The sequence below is a fragment of the Pristiophorus japonicus genome, chromosome 10, assembly GCF_044704955.1.
Source record: "Pristiophorus japonicus isolate sPriJap1 chromosome 10, sPriJap1.hap1, whole genome shotgun sequence".
Lineage (NCBI taxonomy): Eukaryota > Metazoa > Chordata > Chondrichthyes > Pristiophoridae > Pristiophorus > Pristiophorus japonicus.
Window position 1 is genome coordinate 74,467,919 of NC_091986.1, and position 17,895 is coordinate 74,485,813.

General features: G+C 46.5%; 1 pseudogene; it reads right to left on the reverse strand.

Moving 5' to 3' along the window:
• Positions 1–12,423: 12,423 nt before the first annotated feature.
• LOC139274597 (sorting nexin-18-like) lies at positions 12,424–13,757 on the reverse strand (annotated as a pseudogene).
• Positions 13,758–17,895: the final 4,138 nt, after the last annotated feature.

Here is a 17,895-nt window from a genome sequence, read left to right on the forward strand (position 1 = left end):
ACCAGGGCAGCTACATCTGCAGTAAGTGTCTGCGGCTCGAGGAACTTCGGCTCCGAGTTGAGGAGTTGGAGTCTGAGCTGCAGACACTGCAAGACATCAGGGAGGGAGAAAGTTACCTGGACCTTTCGCTCCAGGAGGCAGCCACACCCTCTAGATTAAATACTTTAGAATTTATACGTGGTCAGGGACAGGCGAGTGTGACTGCGAGTGAAGCAGGTAAGGGGATCCATGAGGTAGTATTGCAGGAGCCTCAGTCCCTGTACTTGCCCAATAGATTTGAGGTACTTGCAACCCTTGAGAACAAGTGTGCAGACTGCGGGGTGGATGAGCAGACTGACCAAGGCACCATGGTGCAAAAAGCCATTCAAGTGGGGGGAGTAAAGCGGCAGGTGGTTGTCGTAGGTGACAGTATACTTAGAGGGATAGATAGGGTTCTCTGCAGCCGAGAGTGTGCGTCCCGAAGACTGTGTTGCCCACCCGGTGTCAGGGTAAAGGACATCTCCTCTGGGTTGGAGAAGAACTTGGAGTGGGAGGGGGAGGATCCAGTTGTCGTAGTACACATAGGTACCAATGATATAGGTAGGACTAAGAATGAGGTTCTGCTGAGAGAGTTTGAACAGCTAGGGACTAAATTGAAAAGCAGAACCACAAAGGTAATAATCTCTGCATTATCACCTGAGCCACGAGCAAATTTGCATAGGGTCAATAGAATCAGGGAGATGAATGCGTAGCTCAAAGATTGGTGTGGGAGAAGTGGGTTTGGATTCGTGGGACACTGGCACCAATACTCAGGAAAGAGAGAGCTGTTCCGTAGGGATGTACTACACCTAAACTATGCTGGGACCAGAGTTCTAGCAAACTGACTAACTAGTGAGATAGATAGGGCTTTAAACTAAATAAGTGGGTGGGGGACGGTTGCAGTGGAGAGAAAACTAAAATGCTAAAGAGAAAAGAAAAGGTAGCAATGCAGGAAAGTGATTGTGGTAAGGATAACCAGATTATGTCAGGAAGGGACAGAGCATACAAAAAAAAAGAGTGCACAAACAAATAGGGTCCAGGTAAAAAAAAATAGCGAGAAGACAAATAGGGCTATAGTACAAAATAATGTTAAGATGTCTAACAATGTTAAAAAGTCAAATTTAAAAGCATTGTAATAAGGCACAAAGCATCTGTAATAAGGTAGACGAATTAACAGCGCAAATAGATGTAAACTGATATGATAAAGTTGCAATTACTGAGACATGGTTGCAGGGTGACCACGGTTGGGAACTGAATGTCCAAAGATATTCAATATTTAGGAAGGACAGGCAAAAAGAAAGAAGGGGTGGGGTGGCATTGTTAGTAAAGGATGAAATCAGTACAATAGTGAGAAAGGATATTGGCTCAGAAAATCAAGATGTCAAAGCAGTCTGGGTGAAGCGAAGGAGCACCAAGGGGCAGGAAACATTAGTGGGAGTTATCTGTAGTCCTCCAAACAGCAGTGGTAGTGTCGGGGACAACATCAAACAGGAAATTAGAGATGCATGTAGCAAGGGTACTACAGTAATCGTAGGTGACTTTAATCTACACATAGACTGCCCAAACCAAATTTATAATAATACTGTGGCAGATGAATTCCTGGAGTGTGTGTTTTGGACCAGTATGTTGAGGAGCCTACTAGTGAACAGGCTATCCTAGATTGGGTATTGTGTAATGAGAAAGGATTAATTAACAGTCTTGTTGTGTGGGGTCCTTTTGGGAAGAGTGACCATAACATGATTGAATTCTTTATTAAGATGGAAAGCGAAGTAGTCCAATCCAAAACTAGCATCCTAAATCTAAACATAGGAAACTACAAAGGTATGAGGAAAGAATTGGCTATGATAGATTGGGAAGGTTCATTAAAAGGCATGACAGTGGATAGGCAATGGCTAATATTTAAGGAACAAATGCATGAATTGCAAAAGTTATACATTCCTTTCTGGCATAAAAACACGAAAGAAAAAGTGGCCCAACTATGGCTAACAAAAGAAATTAAGGATAGTATTAGATCCAAAGAGGAGTTACACAAAGTTGCCAGAAAAAGTAGCAAGCCTGAGGATTGGGAGCAGTTTAGAATTCAGCAAAAAAGGACCAAGAGATTGATTAAGAGGGGAAAAATAGTGTATGAGAGTAAACTTGCAAGTAACATAAAAAACAACTGCAAAAGTTTCTACAAGTACCTAAAAGGAAAAAGATTAGTAAAGACAAATGTAGGTCCTTGACAGACAGAAACTGGAGAATTTGTAATGGGGAACAAGGAAATGGCAGAAAAATTAAATAAATACTTCGGTTCTGTCTTCACAGAAGAGGACACAAATAATCTCCCAGAAATGCTAGGAAACCAAGGGTCTAGTGAGCAAGAGGAATTAAAGGAAATCATTATTAGTAAGAAAATAGTGCTGGGGAAACTAATGGGACTGAAGGCAGATAAATCCCCAGGGCTTGATGATTGCATCCCAGAGTACTAAAAGAGGCAGCCATGCAAATGGTAGATGCATTGGCTATCATCTTTCAAAATTCTATAGATTATGGAACAGTTTCTGCAGATTGGAGGGTGGCAAATGTAACCCCACTATTTAAAAAAGGAGGGAGAGAGAAAACGTGGAACTACAGACCGGTAGCCTGACATCAGTATTAGGGAAAATGCTGGAATCTATTATAAAGGATGTGGTAACAGCACACTGAGATAATACCAATGGGATTAAACAAAGTCAAGATGGATTTATGAAAGGAAAATCATGTTTGACAAACCTACGTGTTTTTTGTGGATGTAACTGATAGAATAGATAAGGGAGAACAAGTGGATGTAGTGTATTTAGAATTTCAGAAAGCCTTTGATAAAGTCCCACATAAGAGGTTAGTGTGCAAAATTAAAGCACATAGGATTGGGGGTAATGTATTGATATGGATTGAAAATTGGTTAACTGACAGGAAACAGAGAGTAGGAATAAATGGGTCTTTTTCGGGGTGGCGGGCAGTGACTAGTGGGGTACTACAAGGATCAGTGCTTGGGCTCCAGCTATTCACAATATATATAAATGATTTGGATAAGGGAACCAAATGTAATATTTCCAAGATTGCTGACAACATAAAACTAGGTGGGATTGTGAGTTGTGAGGAGGATGCAAAGACATTGCCAGGCAATTTAGACAGGTTGAGTGAGTGGACAAACACATGGCAGATGCAGTATAATGTGGATAAATGTGAAGTTATCCACTTTGGTAGGAAAAACATAAGTATTATTTAAATGGTGATGGCTTGGGAAATGTCGATGTACAGAGGGACCTGGGTGTCCTAGTACACCAGTCATTGAAACCAGGTGCAGCAAGCAGTTGGGAAGGCAAATGGTATGTTGGATTTCATTGCAAGAGGATTTGATGACAGGAGCAAGGATGTCTTACTACAGTTATACAGGGCCTTGATGAGACCACACCTGGAGTATTGTGTGCAGTTTTGGTCTCCTTACCTAAGAAAGGATATACTTGCCATAGAAGGAGTGCAGCGAAAGTTCACCAGACGGATTCCTAGGATGGCAAGACTGTTGTATGAGGAGAGATTGGGTCGACTCGGCCTGTGTTCACTAGAGTTTAGAAGAATGAGATGAGATCTCATTGAAACAGATAAAATTCTAACTGGTTTGGATTGACTGGATGCGGGGAGGATGTTTCCCCTGGCTGGGAAGTCTCGAACAAGGGGTCACAGTCTCAGGATATGAGGTAGGAAATTTAGGACCAAGATGAGGAGAAATGTTTTCACTCAGAGGGTGGTGAACCTGTTGAATTCTCTACCACAGAAAGCTGTGGAGGCCAATCACTGAATATATTTAAGAGGGAGATAGATAGATTTCTAGAAACAAAAGGCATCAAGGGGTATGGGCAAAAAGCAAAATATGGTGTTGAGATAGAAGATCGGCCATGATCATATTGAATGGCGGTGCAGACTCGAACGGCCAAATGGCCTACTACTGCTCCTATTTTCTATGTTTCTATGTTTCTATGACATCCCCAAACTATTTCATATATGATGCTTGCAGCCAGTAATGAGAGGAACTTTCAGCCATCAGCTTGGACTAGCTTTGAAACCAAGGGGGTCATTTTGAATTTGAGCGATCGTGTAAAATGAGCAAAATTGGATCAGCCGCCCATTATACATTTCTCCCGATGTTCATCCAGACATCAATGGAAATAAAAATCAGGAGAGATGTATAATGGGCAGCTGATCTGATATTGCCCATTTTACACTATTACCCAAAGTCAAAATCACTCCCGTCTCTGATGAAAGTACAAGTTTGCTACCCCGCAGCAGCATCTTGTCTTTTTTTTCCCTATGGTTTAGTTCTATCTCCTTAAGACAACAAATGGGACATTTTTGCTTTAGCCTTCATTTACTTTGACACACTCACGTCTAAGGACAACAGGCTGTCATGTATGTGCGCTTGGGTTTACTGGCCACCAGGTGGCACCACTGTCGAATGTCCTCTGGCTCATTATTGATTGACTCGCACCCGTGTTCAATTCCATCGATACCGGCACACCATTAAGTTTTACATTAATCATTATCAGTTGGCTCTTTGTTAGGAACGAACACAGTCCATACACTGCCTGCTCTGGTATCTCGGATTGCATATCTGGATCCGCTCTAGACTGATCATCATCCTCCACATGGTGTGTCGCAGCACGCTTGCTCAGTTGCGGACACATGCGCTGGAGATGCCCCACTCTCGAACAGCCTTTACAAATATACTGTTTAAACCGACACTGATGATGTCGCTGATTTCCCCCACAACGCCAACACGGTAATATCAGATTCATTCCCGTTGGCAGACTTTGAGCAGCCACAGGTTTCGCATACGCAGTCGGGTAGGCCCTGCCATATGCAGCTCTGCCAACCGATGATGCTATCTTGTTTACAGTATTTGCCGAGTTCCGATTTTTCACAGGAACTTTCAGCAGGAACTGATATCTGCTTTAAGCTTTTGTAAGTCGTCATGCATGATTGGGCAATCGTGATGGCCTTGCTCAAATCCAGCGTCTCCGCTCCCAGTAGCTTATGCAGGATCACCTCATGGTTGATGCCGATTACAAAGAAGTCCTGCAGCATGTCTGCCAATGCAGTTTCGAACTTACACAGTCCAGCTAGACGTCTTAGATTGGCAATGAAATCTGATACATCCTGGCCATCAGAACGAACGTGCGTATAGAATCGATATCTTGAGATAATGATGCCTTAATCTGGTTTGAGATGGTCGCGTACCAGAACACACAATGTTTCATAGTACTTGTCCATTGGACTTAAGGGCGAGAGGAGATTCTTTGTGAGTCCATAGATTTTCAGACCGCAAAACGTGAGGAGGACCGCCCGGCGCCAAACTGCGTCGACCTCTTTCTCCATTTTGTTGGCCACAAAGTACTGGTTCAAGCAGGCTACAAAGTCTGCCCAATCTTCTCCCTCTACAGGCTGTGGGATACTAAGACTGTGAGGCCTAAGCTGAGTCCTAGTCAATGCCAAGTTGCGTGCGTGCACTAAAGAACTCATAACGGTGATTGACAGTGCAGTGAACAAGGTGTCGTATGATGGTGTGGTTCACGATTTACCTTTATGGATTGTTCCAGGCAATGGTCCAACGCTGTTCAGCAGGAACTGGTTATAAAATATCAAATGGAACTGGAATGAGATCACAGCGTTGGAGGAAGGAAGATGCTCCATGTGCTCAAGTGCTGAGCAAATTCCCCTCGATGCTTGAGCCAGGCATCGGCAATTTCACGGGAGCCAATGTGCAGATCCACGTGGACTCGGCTGCAAGACCTGTCCACCATAAAGCTCGGGCAGTTCCGTACATGATGAGAGAGAAGGTCGAAATCGAACTAGACAGACTCCAGCGTGAAAGGATCATATCACTGGTCGAATTTAACGAATGGGCCAGCCCCATTGTTCCTGTGTTAAAAAGTGATGGCACTCTCAGGATTTGTGGAGACTACAAGGTTATGATCAACCAAGTTTCGAAACAGGATCAATACCCGTTACCGAATGCCGATGACCTGTTTGCAACGCTAGCCGGGGGAAGTTGTTCACAAAACTGGATCTGACATCCGCCTACATGACACAGGAGCTGGTCGAGATGTTGAAGAAACTTAGGTGCATCAACACTCATAAAGGACTGTTTATCTACAACAGGTGCCCTTTTGGAATTCGCTCGGCTGCAGCCATATTTCAGAGGAACATGGAGAGTCTACTGAAGTCCATCCCCAGAACCGTTGTGTTCCAAGATGACATACTGGTCACAGCTCGTGACTCCGCCAAACGTCTGAACAACCTGGAAGAGGTTTTACATCGTCTGGACAAAGTGGGACTCAGACTGAAACGCTCGAAGTGCGTCTTCATGGCACCGGAAGTCAAATTCCTAACGAGGAAAATTATTGCTGACGGTATCAGGCCTACGAACTCAAAAACCAAAGCCATCAAAATTGCATCCAAGCCTCAGAATGTGATGGAGCTGCGCTCGTTCCTTGGTCTACTCAACAACTTCCGTAATTTCTTACCTAGATTGAGCACCTTATTAGAGCCACTGCACATGCTGCTCAGAAAAGGTGACAACTGGGTTTGGGGTTCACCTCAAGATCGAGCTTTTGAGAAAGCTACTAATCTGCTTTGCTCCAACAAGCTGCTGGTATATTATGATCCGTGTAAGGGTCTAGTATTGGCCTGTGATGCTTCGTCATATGGAGTTGGTTGCGTATTCCAACAAGCTAATGAGTCGGGCAAATTACAACCATATGCTTCAAAAAGTTTGTCAAGGCAGAAAACGCCTACAGCATGGTAGAGAAAGAAGCACTAGCCTGTGTGTATGGGGTTCAAAAGATGGATCAGTACCTGTTTGGTCTTTGCTTTGATCTGGCAACAGATCACAAGCCACTCATTTAATTTTTTTCGGAAAACAAAAGTATCAATTCCAATGCATCATCCCGCATCCAGAGATGGGTGCTGACATTATCTGCCTATGATTATGTCATTTGCCATGGACCTGGCACTGAGAATTGTACTGATGCATTGACCATCTGCCGTTGCCCACACCGGAAGTGGAAACGCCACAGCTGGCGGACCTACTGTTAGTCATTGATACTTTTGAAAATGAAGGAACCCCTGTCACGGCCCAACAAGTTAAGACCTGGATCAGCCAGGACCCATTATTATTGGTTGTGAAACATTGTATCCTTAGTGGTGATTGGTCTGCCATACCCAAGCAAAGGTGTGAGGAGACCAAACCTTACATCCGTTGCAAAGACGAACTATCCATTCAATCAGATTGTATACTGTGGGGTAATTATGTTGTTATGCCCAAGAGAGGCAGAGAGAAATTTGTGCATGATCTACATAGCACGCATCCCGGTATTGTCATGATGAAAGCCATTGCCAGGTCTCATGTATGGTGGCCTGGAATTGACTCTGATCTGGAATCATGTGTGCATCAGTGCAACACTTGCATGCAGCTAAGTAAAGCACCAGCGGAATCGCCGCTGAGTCTGTGGTTGTAGTCATCTAAACCATGGTCCAGGATCCATATCGACTTTGCAGATCCCTTCCTGGGAATTATGTTCTTAATTGTGGTGGATGCTTATTATAAGTAGATAGAGTGTAGAATCACGTTATCCAGCACATCCACAGCTACCACTGAAAGCCTTCGTGTCATGTTTGCTACGCATGGCCTGCCTGACATCGTTGTAAGCGACAACGGATCTTGCTTCACCAGTATGGAGTTTCAAGAGTTCATGAAAACATGTGAAATCAGCACCATTCAAACCCGTATCCATTGGACAAGCAGAGCGTGCGGTCCAAACCATCAAGCAGAGTATGAAACGTGTAACTCACGATTCACTGCAAACTCACTTGTCACGCATATTGCTTAGTTACAGGACAAGACCCCATACGCTTACCGGGGTCTCCCCTGCTGAACTATTGAGGAAGAAAGGTCTCAAGACCAGGCTTGCTCTTGTCCACCCTGACTTGAATAATCGTGTCGAATACAGATGTCAAAGTCAGCAGTGGTATCATGATCGCGCTACTGTGTCACGCAACATTTCTATCAATGATCCTGTGTATGTACTGAATTATGGTCAAGATCCCAAATAGATCGACGGTACTGTTACGGCCAAGGAGGGTAACTATTTATCGTTAAGCTCAAGAATGGGCAGACATGCAGGAACCATGTCGATCCGATAAAGCTGCAGCACACGGATGAACTGGAACAGTCTGAGGAAGACACAATCAGTGACCAACCAACCTACCCTCAGTCATCAGAGGACTCGGCTGTCATTAATGAATCTGGACTTTCAATCACTGACATGGCCAATGAATCTGGACTTTCAATTCCTGACGTGGTCATTGCCAGTCCCATCAGATCGGCTACCCAGCCCCCAGTCATAACAGAGTCAGAACGCTAGCCCAAGGCTGGAGTTGAACTAAGACGTTCAACTCGGGAGCGGAAAGCCCTGGACTGTCTCAATTTGGAAAAAGACCATTACTAATATCTTAAAGGGGGATATTGTCATGTAAGTATGCTTGGGTTTATTAGCCTCCAGGTGGCGCCTGTGTCAGATGTCATTGAGCTGTGCGCACGTGTGAGCGGGCCAGGTATAAAAGGCCAGCCATCTTGTAATGTAATCACTTTGGGCCCTAATAAAGTAGAGCCAGGTTTGTACCTGATCGGAGTTTGCAGTATTCAGTCTATTGAGTTATTGCATACACAACACAGTCCTTAGATAATTCCATTATTGGGAGGAAGGTGCTCTTATTTATCAGAATGTAAGTGAGCACTTATTTTATTTTATAACTTATTTCTTTTCCCAATCACACAATAGGACCCCAGGCAATAATCACAACTAATTTAGCTTTCTAAGTTAAATGGTGGATGGTGATGAATAGAAAATTAGTCAAACCACCAAATGAAAGCTCAGGGAACTATAGTAATAGGAAATAGAACTCACATAGGGCCCAAAATTGGTGGACAAAACACTGCATACCGCCAGCGAACCGGCAACATACCAATCAAAATCGGGAAATTCTTCAAAAAATACCTGCATACCACCCAGCGAAAAATTCATCACCGAAACATAGAAACATAGAAAATAGGTGCAGGAGTAGGCCATTTGGCCCTTCGAGCCTGCACCTCTATTCAATAAGATCATGGCTGATCATTCTCTCAGTACCCCTTTCCTGCTTTCTCTCCATACCCCTTGATCCCCTTAGACGTAAGGGCCATATCTAACTCCCTCTTGAATATATCCAATGAACTGGCATCAACAACTCTCTGCGGCAGGGAATTCCACAGGTTAACAACTCTCTGAGTGAAGAAGTTTCTCCTCATCTCAGTCCTAATTGGCATACCCCTTATCCTAAGACTGTGTCCTCTGGTTCTGGACTTCCCCAGATGGTCTACCACCTCATCAGGGACTTGCTGGCACCCACGAATGCCAAGGATAAGACATAAGATAAGTTGATTCAACTAATTCACGACCAACTTAAACCAAAACAGAGCGTCCTCATGGCCAGGCACAGATTCTACACTCACCGCAGAACTGAGGGCCAGGAGATTGCAAAATATGCTGCCAACCTCACGCGACTTGAGGCACTGTGTGATTTTGGCACGCACCTCAACGAAGCATTGCGAGACATCTTCGTTATAGGAATTGGCCACAAGGGCCTCCTTCACAAGCTATTATCTGCCGACACCACAGTTAACCTGCAGAAAGCCATCGGCATCAGTCAAGCGTTGATGACCTCGACCTGCAGCACCAAGCAAATTATTCTTCCTGTGGACTCAAACCTGACAAGTACTGTACACAGAATGGTGCCTTTCACAGGCAAGACTGTAAAATGTGGCTCTGCCCAGGGCAGAGAGCACAGACCTCAGGGTTCCAGAAGTCAGAGTCCGCCGAGGGGTACTAATCCAGTCGGGCTCACAAGTGTCGGTTTGCTGAGTAGATATGCAAAGCCTGTAACACGAAGGTCCATCTCCAGCGCATGTGTAAAAGAAATACGACTCACCATCAAGCAGAGGAGTCGGTAGATGACTTTGAATCCAGTGGGGAGTATGATGATTTGGCCAGAGAGGCAGCTCAGCCCCAAGAAGAAGTGTATGGAGTGTATACCTGCACCACCGATTGTCCTCCAGTGAAGATGGAATTCGAGATAAACGGTGTTCCAGTCTTCATGGAAGAGGACACGGGAGCGAGCCAGTCAGTGATGAGTCAGGATGCCTTTGAAAGTCTATGGATTGAAAAATGACCCGAGCTGGTTCCAGTACAGGAAAAGTTGCGCAGCTACACCAAGGAGCCGAGCCCAGTCCTTGGTAGTGCGGATGTAAGTGTAATCCATAATGGCGTATAATGGCTTGGTGTACAAATTACATCTGTGGATTGTTGCAGGTGATGGCCCAACGCTACTCGGAAGAAGGTGGATGGGGAAGATCCAGTAGAAATGGGAAGACCTCTTCACTCCAGCAATCGATGTCCCCCGTGCTCAGAGGCAGAGCAAAGCCTCACCTTCACTTGCGTCAGGCACCAGAGAACAGACTGTGTGGCAATGATCCGACCGGAACGATCTAAAAATACCTTCCTGGCTCCAGTGGCAGGATTCCAGGGGAGGAAGATCAAATTCACAGGTACCCATCCAGCATTTGTGGCAGAATCGTGGAAGAGAAAGATCAAGGCAGTCGACCTCGAGGACCGAGGCAAGATGGCGTTTCTGCTGCAGCGAGGGGCAGCGTGGCTGAAAAAAAAGATGGCCACGGCCATATCACGTGGTGCAATGCTGAGGGACCAACACGTGGTGTCCAACAAAGGATTTGATTGGGGTAAAGCCAGCAGGGTTCTCTGAAAGGAGACCTGCAACCAACTGAACTTAAAGCGACATTGTATGCATGGCAATCAATGTAACAAACCAATTAAGATTGTGAACAAGATGTTGTTGCGAGATATCGGTACTGTAAAGAACAAAGTGTTGTTGCGAGATGACAGTACTAATCCTAATGTAAAGAACAAAATGTTGTTGCGAAATGTCGGAAATAAAGTGTCCCCAAGAGTACCAAGTGAGTGAATTCAGGAGGGTAAATGTGCTGATCCTGATGCCCTGACCCAGGTGTCCCCACAAGATATAGGCCAGCGACCTCAGGAGGTGAAGGCACTGATCCTGACACCCTCCCCAGGTCTATCCCATGCTACAGGCACCTGATGGCACCTTTCGCCACGGACATTGAAACGAAAACGGTGCCAATACGCGCAGTCGGCCGCCGTTGCCCACCACCCGGGTGGAGACAGCACAGCCCCCAGACCCAGTCGCTACCTCGGCCATATCCGGGAGTGAAAGGTCAGAACCAACGAGTTCCCCAAATGGAACCTGGAACAGCCAGGTTCCCAACACTGTTAGAGTGCAGGCAGAAGACTCTGCAGCCCTCAAAGGAGGACAGGGAGGCAACGCACATCTGTGGCTCTGCCCACCACTCGGCAACGGCAAGGGCCCTGAGTCCTGGCTAGGTGTATGAACCAAGCCCACCCTGCTAGCAGGGGGTGCAGCCCCGCCATCAGACGACTAGGACCCCGTCCGGTTGCTCTTGAACTAGTGTTCTCGCATACCTGTACTGCTACCTCAGTACTGACCATGACTGAACCATGAATGCAATCTACCCAATCCTGGCGCAGGACCGTAAAATGCAACGAATGTAAGTCACTGAACCGAGGTGTCATGATGCAAACAGTAAAAAACAAAAATGTTTTTTTCTTCCTTTCTTTGTACTTGCACTGTGTCTGATCCTGTATGTTAATGTAACAGGTCAGCTGCATGATCTCGCTGTGGCGGGGGGGAAATGGATATATGTAGCCATGGACACACACATGGGTCACACCCAGAACCCACTGGAACCTCCACTGCATCATCGAACCATCCAATCTGATAACCACTACCCAACGTTGTGGCAAAAGGACTTGGGGGTTAACAGGGAGAGAGCCAAGCCAAAGCACAGCCAAGGTGCAAGGGCTATTGGCACTTAAGTCTGGGGAGAGCTAAGCCAGAGCACATAGTGCAAAGGTAATTGGCACAAAGGACTTGGGAGAGAGTGGTTTTGTATATGCAGACCATGGAAGTACACTATGTGTAGTCACTGTGTGATTGCATAAGATGGAGACTGGTTTACCTGATGTACTGTCAATAAGGTTTACATTGTGTACATACATGCTGGTGCCACTAGAGGGTGCAACTGGTGGAGACTGGGGGTTTCCTGCCCTGGTGGCAGGTCCCTGTATAAAAGGCTGCACAGCATGTTTGTGCAGCACTCTGGAGTTTGGAATAAAGGACCAAGGTCACGACAGTTTGAGTACAACACATTATCTTGTGGAGTCATTCATAAGTATATTATAGACATAACAGGGGGCCCACCACCTGCTTCCTCGCGAACTCATTGGCGGTTTGGCTCAGCTGGAAAACGCTCTCATCCATCCTCTTGGTGAAAGTTTTGAACCTGTCGACCCTGCTCTCCACCTCCTGCAGGGGGCTCTGCGGGGTGCTGAGCCTCAGGAAGAAGTTGCCCCCAACTATGTAGTCCTTCTCGGCTTTCCTCTTGCCCTGTTTCCAAGCCTTCTCATCGTTGCAGGTGAGGAACTGCTGGAATTTGTCGCAGCGGGCCAGCACCGGATGGCTTGTCATGTGGTTCATCCATAGGGTTAGCCCTTTCTTCCACTTGGAGATGAAGCGGCCAGTGGCGTGCTTCACGGGGATGTGGGGCACCGAGATGACGGGGAACTTCTCCACCAGCCAGCTGTACAGCCAGTCGAAGTGCTTGTAGTGCTGGTCGACTGGGCATTGGGTGTGGCTGGGCGGCGGTATGAGATGTAGCTCTTGATGCCCTTGAACTTGGTCTGCTTGGTGGGCTCGTCAATGAAGCAGGCGAAGGGGTAAGGATTCTCCTGCTACTCGGCGCCGTACGGGCCGACCGCCAGGCAGATCTTGTCACCGTCTTTGGCGAAGCCGGCTGCCTCGCCCAGGATGAACGCCTCGCCGCCCAACTTGACGAAGGTCGAGAGGCGGTTGAGGTTCCTGCTGACCGTGGCCATGCTCTTGGAGGAGGAGGCAGCGGCCGAGGAGGAGGAGGACACCGACCCCCTGACATTCCGGCCGTCGGCACCCGTTCTCACTCGATATCGGCCCGTCCTGTCGAAATCCTAGACCCGCCACCGCCTCCCCCACTCCCACCTCCGCTGGACAGCGGCTCATCCACCACCATAGAGTTATCGTCCCAGTCATCATCCCAGTCGTCGTCGTTGCCGCTGCCCGACACCTGGTGTTGCAGCCCCACCAGGACCAGACCCCGAGGCCGTTGCCGCCCGTTTGGGCGAGAGGCGGGTGGCAGCAGGTGCTGGCAGCAGGGCAGGCCAGCAGGGGGAAGCCTCTAGGGGCTGAGGTGGCACTGGTCTGTCGTAGCCACTGGTTGGCACGTTGGCATAGCGGGAGGCGGGGGGCTTGGCAGCACCAGCACCGACACCGGGTGCAGCGTCACCCCCGCTCCTGGCCGGTAGGATCTGCACATATGAGGCTGGGAAGAGGCCCCTCTGGCCACGGCTGTTGGCCTCCTCCAGCCAGCCCTTGATGCCATGCTCGCTGTACACAGTCATCACCTCGTCCTCCCGCACCGAGATCTCGCCCACATTCTCGCTCTGGAAATCATACAGAGCCCGAGCCTGGAGCGCCATCGTCGCACCGTCCGCACCCGACTCAGCTCCGCTCCCGGACCCCACGGTAACCCTCAACCTCGTAAACCCTCTGTCACACCGGTCCCGGCTCCCTCTCACACCGACTCCCCCCAGACCCCAAACTCCCTCTTTGACCCCCCCGGACCCTCTCACTCGAGGAATGGCTGCGCGGGGTCTTCCCTGGCCAGCTGCACTTTTCCCTGTCGTTCTGTGATTTTTTAAACATCTTTGTTTGCATTGGGGCCCACATCCTCTAGTTACGCCACTGCAGCCGTCCTTCCAAATATCTTCCAAACTCCTTCCCCCTCAGGGTCTTGCTGCAAACCTTGGCCTTTAAAAAGGCCAGGGAGCAGCTGGCTCATTAGAAACCCTGACCTGCTTGCTGAATTTCTCAGTGGTGATAAGCTCAAATTAAGACAGCCACTCGGCTGAAAAATCCACTTTGGAAGGGTTCATTCGCGCTGGAAACAATTTGTTCACTTTTGGGGCGGCCCAGCCATGAAAAAATGTCGACACTAATGGCACCAAAAAGGTGGCAAGAGCACCAGCTTTCCAGTGATACTGAATTTCGGGCCCCTGATCTGTTGATCATACACAGAACTTATGTAAAGTCTTTAGATGCGATCCACTTTCCCACACAACAGGATTCCAGGCCATCGTAACATTGTATTCTGTTAGTTTATATTTATTACTCCAAATACACGATTCCTGATGTGACATTTTAAATGTATTAAATATATAAAGTATTATCTATACCCTTGTCATCAATGACATCTTCTAAGCGTGATTTGGACTTGTTACAGCAAAAATCTGCAGAAGATATGAAAAAATGGGTTTCCCATCTGTTGATTCTTGTTCGTTTGGTGTGGTCTACTGCACATTTTTTATTATCAGGTAGCAGATGTGGATAACTGCCGTGAAGACAGATTCTTCAGAAATTTGATCCTGGTTGTTAGTGAAGAGCACAAAAAGATTTGGATGAATTGTCCTGGGGTGCCAACAGATTACCCATATCCTAATAAAATAAGAAAGAAGGACTAAGAAAGCAAAACAAACTGTGGGAGGGAGAATAACTCAGAGAGGGGAAGGAGAGAAAACAGATTGAAAGAGATGTCAAAGGTGCAAAATGGACCCTAGAGATAAGGATACTAAAATATTTTACGAATAACATTGGAACGTTCTTCTGATGTTATAATACAAGAGTAGTTGGAGGGGAAGTTAGAATTATAAAACATAAAAGTGGCAGTGAAACTGAAGAAAATAAAATAGCAAAATAGAAAATAAATGCTTTCCAGAGGTTTTCTTCAAAGAGGATAACATTAACTTGCTGCCCAATCCTTGTAGATTTTAAAATCAGTGTCGGAGAGCTACTTGGTGAGTTAGAGGGACTTAAGACTAATGAATAACCTGAGTCAAATAACATATGTCCGAGGTTTCTGAAGGAGACTAGGTTGGGCAGTTATGGGCTAACACCATCAAACAGGCTCAGCAGACTTTCAATGAGTAAACACAATGGCTATATTTTAAAAGCGCAACAAATCTGATGCAGGCAACTGCAGGTCCTTTAACATAACATCAAAAGCACACAGTTGAAATGATGGAAGCTGTTCTAAGGGGTGGTCTGGAGAAATACCTGCAGAGCAATCATCATCATAGGCAGTCCCTCGGAATCGAGGAAGACTTGTTTCCACTCCTGAAGTGAGTTCTTTGGTGGCTGAACAGTCCAATATGAGAGCCACAGACTCTGTCACAGGTGGGACAGATAGTCATTGAGGGAAGGGTTGGGTGGGACAGGTTTGCCGCATGCTCTTTCCGCTGCCTGCGCTTGGTTTCTGCATGCTCTCGGCGTTGAGTCTCAAAGTGCTCACCGCCCTCCCGGATGCACTTTCTCCACTTAGGGCGGTCTTTGGCAAAGGACTCCCAGATGTCAGTGGGGATGTCGCACTTTATCAGGGAGGCTTTGAGGGTGTCCTTGTAACGTTTCCTCTGCCCACCTTTGGCTCGTTTGCTGTGAAGGAGTTCGGAGTAGAGCGATTGCTTTGGGAGACTCATGTCTGGCATGCAAACTATGTGGTTTGCCCAGCGGAGCTGATCAAGTGTGGTCAGTGCTTCGATGTTGGGGATGTTGGCCTGGTCGAGGACGTTAATATTGGTGCATCTGTCCTCCCAGGTGATTTGTAGGAACTTGCGGAGACATCGTTCATGGTATTTCTCTAGAGACTTGAGGTGTCTACTGTACATGGTCCATGTTTCTGAGCCATACAGGAGGGCGGGTATTACTACAGCCCTGTAGACTTGAGCTTGGTGGCAGTTTTGAGGGCCTGGTCTTCAAACACTCTTTTCATCAGCCGGCCGAAGGCTGCACTGGTGCACTGGAGGCAGTGTCGGATCTCGTTGTCAATGCCTGCTCTTGTTGGTAAGAGGCTCCCGAGGTATGGGAAATGGTCCACGTTGTCCAGGGCCGCGCCATGGATCTTGATGACTGGGGGGCGGGGGGTGGGGCGGGGGGGGGGGCGAGGGGGCAATGCAGTGCTGTGCAGCAAGGACAAGCTGTTGGAGGACCTTTGTCTTACGAATGTTTAGCGTAAGGCCCATGCTTTCGTATGCCTCAGTAAATATGTCGACTATATCAATATGCAGAGCAATAACTTAATAGCAAAAACAGCATAGATTTACCTGCTATACTTTCTAGTACTTTTATGTTGCCACTGTTTTAATTCAGATTCCTGATGGAAGACTAGAAAGCTCATCAAAAACTGAGTCTATGAGCCTGCCACCAGAATAAGGGATTCGATTTACTCGTTTAAATGATGGGAGCTGATTGACACAATGTGGTCTCCCAGAATTCGATCTAAAGAAATGCCAATATAAAAGCGGTTTAAAATTCTTTCAGAATGTTACAGATAAAATAGACAGTGGAATTCCTGTGATGCAGATCCATTTGGCTTTTCAGAAAGCTTTTGACAAATCTCGCTTTTTTCCCACAGAGAATAGTTGACCTTTGAAATAAGTAAACGACTAACGCAGTGGATGCAGATTTGCTGCAAATGTTCCAAAGGGAGCTGTCAAGCTCGAGGCATCAGCCGAAATCATTGAGGACAAAAAGTTGATAGCATGTTGGGTAATGTACCTAATTTAATAAAATTAATGCTATGGGTGTGGGTATCGCTAGCAAGGTCAGCATTTATTTCCCATCCCCATTTGCTCTTGAGAAGATGGTGCTGAGCCGCATTCGTGAACCGTTGCAGTTCATGTGCTGAAGTCGTGGCCATTATTATCTCTTGAAACTCATATTTAATCACCTTCTGAGAAGAATTTCCCACATTCTCTTCCCTTAGTTGGCGTAAGGATATTTAAACATTTTTTTTGCCTCTCCCAGGAAATGAAATGGCTGCTGGGGGGGTGGTTTTACTTTGTGAATGACATGGATGAATGGGATAGACTCAATGGGCCGTCTGGTCTTTTTCCATCTGTTTTATTTGTAGATTCGTACAGACTCCTAATTAAACCAAAAGCCATGTGACTCCAATGTTTAAATAGAACTGGATGAGAAATTGCTTAAAAAATAGGAAACAAGAATGTACTGGTCAGACTGGGAGCAGCTGTTCATTGTAAACCAGGAGGTCAGTGCTTATAGCCCCGCTGTCGCTGTTTCTAATCTACATTTAAATTGTCATTATTTAACTGTAAACTTGTTGAATTTGCAGTCAATGCTAAAATAGAAGAAGCTGTAGAGATAAAGGATGGAAGGAAAGGGTTATTGAAGAAGTTATGCAATTGGGCAAATAAATGGCAAATTAAATTTGACATTGATAAATGTAAAGTTTTTCACACGTGTCAAAAAATGTGTCCAATGAGGATACAAAGCAGGTTTGCGTAGGATAGAATGTGGGAAGCCAGCCAGGAGTGCATTGGAATAGTCAAGTCTAGAGGTAACAAAGGCGAGTATTTCAGCAGCGAATGAGCTGAGCCAGGGGTGGAGATGGGCAATGTTACGGTGGTGGACTTAGTTATACTATGGATATGTGGTCAGAGTTTCATTTCAGGGTCAAATATGACAACAAGGTTGTGAACAGTCCAGTTTGGCCTCAGACAGATGCTCGGAAGAGGGATGGAGTTGGTATCTAGGGAATGGAGT